Here is a 7,673-nt window from a genome sequence, read left to right on the forward strand (position 1 = left end):
TCCATTGTTAGGCTGATGGTCCTTCTTGAGCATGTGATCAGCTGGTTCTGGTTGTCAGCAGCAAACTGGTTGATCCACTCTGAGAAGGTGCTATTTAAGAGACTGAGCTGAATACAGCTCCTCAGACTGAGGAAGTCTCTCGGATGAGAGACAAAACGTTTCTATATTTTTTTGTTGTTTTGCTTTGTTTTGTTTTTTTGAATGTCCAGAGGACCAGATTTAACTTTTTTAGATTTTTCTACCTGGATTATTGAGCATGCATCAGGAGGCGACAGTAGCGTTTCACCTCCGCTCCCAATTTTAGCTAACATCACAAACAGGTTTGGATTGAGCAAACTGTGTTAGCGTGCTGTTTGTTGATTTGCTTTATTTGGTGACGAAAGCATCTCACCTCTTCTCCCAAATTTTTAGTTGAGCCAACGGTGTTAGCCTTTTAGTTGTTTTGCCTTGAGCCAACTGTGTTAGCATCTCTTAAGTTTTATGTTTTTGCCTTAATTGGTGACGATTGCGTCATGCCTCTGCTCCCAATTTTAGCTGACCTCATAAACGGTTTTGGATTGAGCTAACTCTGTTAGCATCTCAAAGGTTGTTGCTTTGCTTTAATTAAGGGCTATTCAACTGGTGGCCCGGAGGCCAAATCAGGCCCATGCATGAACTCAGTTTGGCCCACCAATGGGTTCATTTGAAATGAAATTAGATTTTAAACCAAAAAACAACTTACTTTATGACAATAACTACTGGATGTAGCCCCTGAGCTCTTGGCTTTCAGTAACTGTGGCCCCCTGAGTAATTTATGCCTCTTTTGCACTGTCCCTAATAAGCCCCAACTCTGCTCAGCCCTGCACACTCCTACTCAGCCTGGATCAGCTCAGCCTGGATTTGCACCTGCACTTTAGGACCGATTCTGGAGGCGTGTCCAGAATCCAAGTCCTGCTAATGAGAGTTCAGCGATGAGTTACTCAAAGCAGTCTGCTCCTCAGATAAATAATATTAAAATATTATTTTATATATGAATGTTTCTGTTCAGTGCAACACAAACATAATCAAAAATCACCGTAACTATTTCATAGTATTTGTATTTGCAATACTGGAGCTGTATTTACTCGGTATCGGATCGACACCAAATTGTGCAGTATCGCACACCACTAGGTCTGGCAACTCACAAGAGCTTAGGATGACAAGGTTAGAGCTGGTATTAAAAGGGCCAAAGCAGCATATGTACAGAAGATAGAGGGACACATCTCACAAAACACAGAGAACATGTGGAAGGGCATTAAGTGCATAACGGATTATCAAGGCAGACGTGGACAATGCCCTGGGGATCCGTCACTGCTGATGCTTTCAACAGATTCTACAAACGTTTTGAGGACCCAAACAGACCACCCAGCACCAGACTCACCTTATCACAAGAAGAAGAGTTCCTCAGCGTGACCTCAGCAGAAGTAAGGAGTACTTTCAGGAGGCTCAATCCTCATAAGGCAACTGGCCCAGACAAAATCCTGGAGAAAGTGCTGAAAGACTGTCGATCAGCTCTGAGAGGTGCTGGCTGACATATTTAACTCTTCCCTCACCCTGGCAATGGTTCCCACTTGCCTCAAGACTGCCACCATTGTCCCAGTTCCAAAGAGCTCTACAGTGACTGGCCTGAATGAATATTGGCCAGTAGCTCTCACCCCAATAGTCGCTAAATGCTTTGAAAAACTGGTCATGACCCACATCAAAGCTAATATCAACATCAACGTGAACCCTCACCAGTATGCATACCATGAAAATCAATCAAAAGAACATGTCATCTCCTCTGTGGTCCACACTGCTCTCACCCACTTGGAACAGATGGACTCCTACGTCCATATGCTCTTTGTGGACTTGACATCTGCCTTCAACACCATGATTCCCCAGAACCTGATGGACAAACTAATCACACCAAGTTCCTCTCTATGCAACCGTGTCCTTGACTTCTTAACCAACAGACCACCATCTATGAAGATCCACAACTTCTCCTCCTCCACCATAACCCTCAGCACGGGCTCCACCCAGGGCTGTGTTGAGCCCCCTCGTGTTTACTCTGCTAACGTATGACTACGTACCGACCCATCCAGGCTGTCAAATTGTAAAGTTTGCAGATGATACAGTGATGGTTGGATGCATCACAAACAATGATGAGTCCAGCTACAGGTAGGAAGTGGAACACCTGGAGAGCTGGTGCAGGGCGAACAACCTTCACATCAATGTGAAGAAGATGAAGTAGATGGTTGTGGACTTCAGAAAGAATACCCACACCCACCCACCCAAAACATAAGAGGACCTGTGGTGGAAGTGGTATCCAGCTACAAGTACTTGGGTGTGCACCTGAATGATCAGAGACTCTACATCCTCAGACGGCTGAGACGAGCTGGTCTGGGAAGCTCAGTCCTCACCTCCTTCTACAGGTGTGCAGTGGAGAGCATCCTGTGCTCCAGCATCAACGTGTGGCATGGAGGCTGCACAGCTGCAGAAAGAGAAGCTTTGCAGAGAGTGGTGAAGGCTGCACAGAAGATGTTGGTGTCAGCCTCCCCACCATCACAGACATCTACACCTCCAGATACAGGAAGAGGGCCACCTGCATCATGAAGGACCCCACTCACCCAGCACACACACTTTTTGCCCCGCTCCTCTCAGGCAGGATGAGGAGCATTAAGTGCAGAACCACCAGGCAGAGGAACAGCTTCTACCCTGAGGCTGTTAAACTCATGAATCTCTAACCAGAATAATCATTGTGAAAATTACAGTGAAAAAAAAAAAAGATAAATTGCTGTAATGCCACTTGGTTGTGGATATGTGCTGCTGACTATCCATGATGATGAGCTCATGCTGCTGATTACTTCATGTTGCTGTGTTCATTAATCCTCATCTGCTCATACAGACTGATGTTCGTGCTGCTGTTGTGTTGGTGCATTGTTTATTGATTACCGTATTCTTAGTTTAGTGAATGTAGCATATTCTTAGTTCATGACTCGGATCTTACTAATGTTTTTCTTTACAAATTATATTATTGTTGGATGTAACGGGACCCTGTGTACATAGTTTCGTTCCACATCATGTACCACATGTGATGTGAATGACAATAAAAATCCTTGTATCCTTGTATTGATATTGATTAATACCAGTGTAATGAGATTGATCCTTTAGCTTCAGTTTCTCTCCTGTATACACTGCTGCGGTTTCATCAAAGATGCGAGCTGACTGTGTATGTATCGCTCCTGTCACAGCACAGAGCAACTTTGCAAAGGCAGGCAGGGCCCACAAAGAGGCTTCTGGGAATATTTCTTTGAACTCAAGACATTGGAGGTTGTTTTGTTATGTACACTTTATTTATTGTATTTTAAAATTTTAAACATAATGAAAATTCACCGTAATTATTTTAAATTATTGGCAATAGTGGAACTGTATTTACTTGGTATTGGATCAATACCAAATTTTGCAGTATCGCACACCACTTGTGCGGAGCTTAAATGAGATCCTGGTATTTAAATACATATTTACTGTACACAGAAATATTTTTTAACTTTTATTTAAATATATACATCTTGACTGACTGACTGCTTTAAAGGATCCCACCTTCAGCCACTGCCCATAGCATCATGCACCTGACTTTTATGGCTCTTCCTGCAGGTGGTGGGCCCACAGGAAAGAAAATCCATGTTGCTGGGCCCCATGAGTAGAGACCTGGTCACCAGGCATTTGCCAACGAGCCCCTCCACCAGGCCTGGCTCCAGGGTGGGGCCCCAGTAACCCACGTCCAGGCAAGGGACACTGAGTTTCTTGTTTTTTTCCTGTCCATATCAACCTTTATTTCTACAGGTAAATCCCATTGAGCCTCGAGGACTCATTTACAAGAGAGACCTGATTTAACAAAGAAAGATGACAACAATGGACAACAGCAACAACAATAAACAGTTATAAAAAGTCATACTACAGGTTTTTTTTTTTTTTTTTTTTTACAAATAGGATGGCTAAAAGGAAAAGGTAACAAAAAACAGCTAGATTCCAAGACAAATGTAGAAAACTAAAAACAGGAACATGTCTGCATTGGTCCCTGCCAGGTGTCCAACAGATTCTTAAAGCCACTTAGAGAGGTCAAAGGTCGAGAGCTTCAAATCTTTTTGTAAGATGTTCCAGGAAACAGGAGCGGAGTAGGAGAAGGCCCTTTTGTCTAGTTCAGTCCTCACTGAGGGAACACTGCAGGTAATGATGTCCTGAGAGCGCACGCTGTAGCTGCACTCACGCAGAGACATGTAGGAGGAGATGTATGAAGGCAACAGACCAAGAAGTGATTTAAAGATGAAAATGTACCAGTGGGAGAGTCTGTGTGGAGTTAATGGTGACCAGTTAACCAGTGAATACTGGGTGCAGTGGTGGGTACGATAATCACAGCCAGTTATGAATCTTAGTGCACCATGATAGACAGCATCCAACATCTGCAGCATCCAACATCTGCAGGGTTCTTGTAGGAGCGTTCATGTAAATAATGTCACCATAATCAATGGAGGGAAGGAAAGTCACAGATACAAGGTGTTTTCTAGCATTCAGAGTTAAACAGGATCTGTTTCTGAAAAAGAAACCCAGTTTAACTTTCAGTTTCTTTACCAAGTTTTCCACATGGAGCTTAAAAGAGATGTGAGTCGACCAAGATACCCAAATATTTATAGGAATCAACAAACTCAATGGGGACACCATTTGAGGATAAAATCGGAGGAAGAACTGCTGGGACCAACTTCCTATTTGAAAAAAGCATCCCTTTGGTTTTATCAGCATTTAGGACAAGTTTGAGGTGAAACAAATCAGTCTGGATGTAGTTGAATGCAGATTTCAAAAGCTGGAAAGCCTTAGCAACAGTTTTAGCTCGACAATAAACAACTGTGTCGTCAGCATAGAAATGTATGGATGCATTAGGGATGTTTTTACCTACATTATGTATGTAGATTGTAAAGAGGGTGGGTCCTAAGACTGAGCCTTGTGGTACACCATTGTTGACTGTTAAATAACTGGAGGAAGTACCATTATGTTGAACACATTGCCTCCGGTCTGAAAGATAGTTAGAGAACCAACCAATGGTGTGATCTGAGAAACCGATTTCTGAGAGTTTATGACACAAGATGTTCTGATCCACAGAGTCAGAATCTTTAGACAGGTCTAAGAAAAGTGCAGCACAATAATCCTTAGCATCCAGTGCTTCAACAACATCATTAAGAACCTTCAGTGAAGCAGTGGTTGTGCTGTGTTGTTTCCTGAAACCAGATTGATGTGGAGGTAAGATGTTAAATGAGTCCAGGTAATTTTTGATTTGAGAGTTTATCAGTTTTTCTAGAACCTTGGCTAAAATGCAGAGTTTAGAGATTGGTTGATAGTTCAGTGAGGTGGGGTCTCCTCCCTTCAGCAAAGAAGAACAAAGGCTGTTTTCAAGTGTCTGGATGGAGTTTTGTCTTATGGAGAGATTGAAGATGTGGGTCACAGGGACTGTGATGATATGAGCAGCCAGCCTTAAGAAATAAGGTGGAAGTTCATCTGGACCTGCAGATTTTTTAGGATCAAGATCTTTTAACAGTTTATTGACCTCACTGACTGAGAAAAAGAGAAGGTGTGATTAACTGAGGATTGACTTGTAGGAGGGATTTGATTTGTAGAAGTTTGGTTATTAAGTGAAGTGGCTGATCTTCCATTAGTAACTGTGTCAAATAAAGAACCAGAAGCAACAAAATGTTTGTTGAAACAGTTCAGGATCTCGTGCTTATTTGACACAGGAACAGAGTTAACGAGAAGTTGTGATGGGAGGTCAGATGATTGGGGGGTGCCTGAGAGAGATTTGATGGTTTTCCAGAATCTGTTAGGGTCATTTAGATTTTTGGAGGTCTGAGATAAGAAATAGTTGTGTTTTGCTGCTTTGACAGCAGTTGTACATTTATTCCTCATCTGTCGAAAACTCAACCAATCAGTGTCTGAGTCAGATTTTCTCGCTGTGGCCCAAAGGTGATCTCTCCTGTGTAGGAGGTCAGCTAGCTCTGGAGTAAACCAGGGGCTGTCTCGTCCCTTTATTCTGAACTGACGAAAAGGAGCATGTATGTTCACAAAATAAATGAAACTATTATGAAAATAGTTCCAAGCAGAGTTTACGTCATCAGTTAACAGAATACGATGCCAGTCAAAGTGAGACAGATCCCAGAGGAATGACTGTTAACAAAAACGTTTCAGATCCCTTTTTTGAATTAATCCCTTTTTTCCCCATATAATCCCCATATAAAAGTCTTGTAAATAAAAATCAATTAAAAAAAATCAATAAACATCAACGGTACAAATTTAATGAATATTTACTGCATTCTACTGGTACTATTTGACTTCTGGTCACATGACCTACATAAAGGCTCCAGTATACTCGCACAGACCTTTTGCCACGCGGACTCTACGTGCACTGTCCACAGAGGGTTGAGACTTCCTACTCAACCATCCCCCCTGAGCAGCTGCAGTCAGCTCCGCAGACAAGGGGCATTTACCTTCTGGACAAATTGCGGTTGCTGATTAGTCATTTGCTGACACGCCCAGTGGATTGATTGACAGGTCGCAAAAGAAAAACGAGAGCTGGCAGCCCCAGCCGCAGCGGTGTTCTGTGTTTATATGCTTAGATAGAGAACTTTACTAATTGGCTTTTCTATGTATGTGAATGTTTCTGTAAAGTTACCTGAGACAACTTTGTTGTGATTTGGAGCTATATAAATAAACTGAATTGAATTGAAATAATAAAACGTTCTCAAAAATAAAAAAAAACAGGGAGCACTGGCCCTGCAACCCATACATCAGACCAGCCCACCGGGAAATCTCCAGACCCTCTTGCAGCCACGCTGGACCTGATTTTAATTTGCTTGTGACAAATTCCTTCATTTCTCACCATTTCAGTATGGCGCCAACGGAGGAGGAGAAAGAGACCGCTTGTCTTTTAGCAAAAAAAAAAAAAAAGGCCATTAAACCAGACCAGGGATGAAGAAGGGGAATTTAATACATTGGTGTCGCATACAAAACAGTCCGTCGCTGGGTAGTTTATTGCGCAACACGGAGTATGCGTAAGCGGTCGTAAAAATTGAGCTTTGAATGGACATGCTCTGCGGGCGTCCGCTTTGATTCTAATCCGGTATGCGCAGACATCCATGGACTGACGTACACACGAGTATACTGGAGCCTTAAGACTGGGTTTTACCGGTAAATAATTTTAAAATAATTTCCGTTACCTAGGTGTTTGGCTTTGTTCTGTCCAGTGATTATGCTTATTTAGTTATTGTGTTCATTTAAAGGTTTTAACCACGAGTCAGACAGCAAAACTTCATAAAGACTTGTGATGATCTTGCAGTCTGAAGGTGTGTTGAAAGCAAGCTATATTCTGTGAAACACCATCTGCTGGCTGACTTTTGTACCAGAAGAAGAAAGCTGCACACTATGCCAGAGCAGTCTGGGGGCACAGATTCTGACGATTAATGGTGGATGCCTGTAGCTAAATAAACAGAGCTTGTTATTTATGCACAAAATTATGATTTATCTTATATTTAATAAGTGCAGCTTAGAGACTGTTGCGTTCTAAAGCCTGACAATTACGGTAGTAAGTATTAGTTTATGTTATTATATACGTATATATATATATATATACATAT

The 7,673-nt window shown here is 42.2% G+C and overlaps 1 protein-coding gene across 1 annotated transcript in view; it reads right to left on the minus strand.

The window, feature by feature from the left end:
- Positions 1–7,673, minus strand: part of herc2 (HECT and RLD domain containing E3 ubiquitin protein ligase 2) — a gene marked incomplete in the record, with an annotated part of 472,599 nt that overhangs the window by 234,408 nt on the left and 230,518 nt on the right.

Source organism: Nematolebias whitei, chromosome 3, assembly GCF_014905685.2.
Source record: "Nematolebias whitei isolate Nwh7 chromosome 3, NemWhi1, whole genome shotgun sequence".
NCBI classification, from domain to species: domain Eukaryota; kingdom Metazoa; phylum Chordata; class Actinopteri; order Cyprinodontiformes; family Rivulidae; genus Nematolebias; species Nematolebias whitei.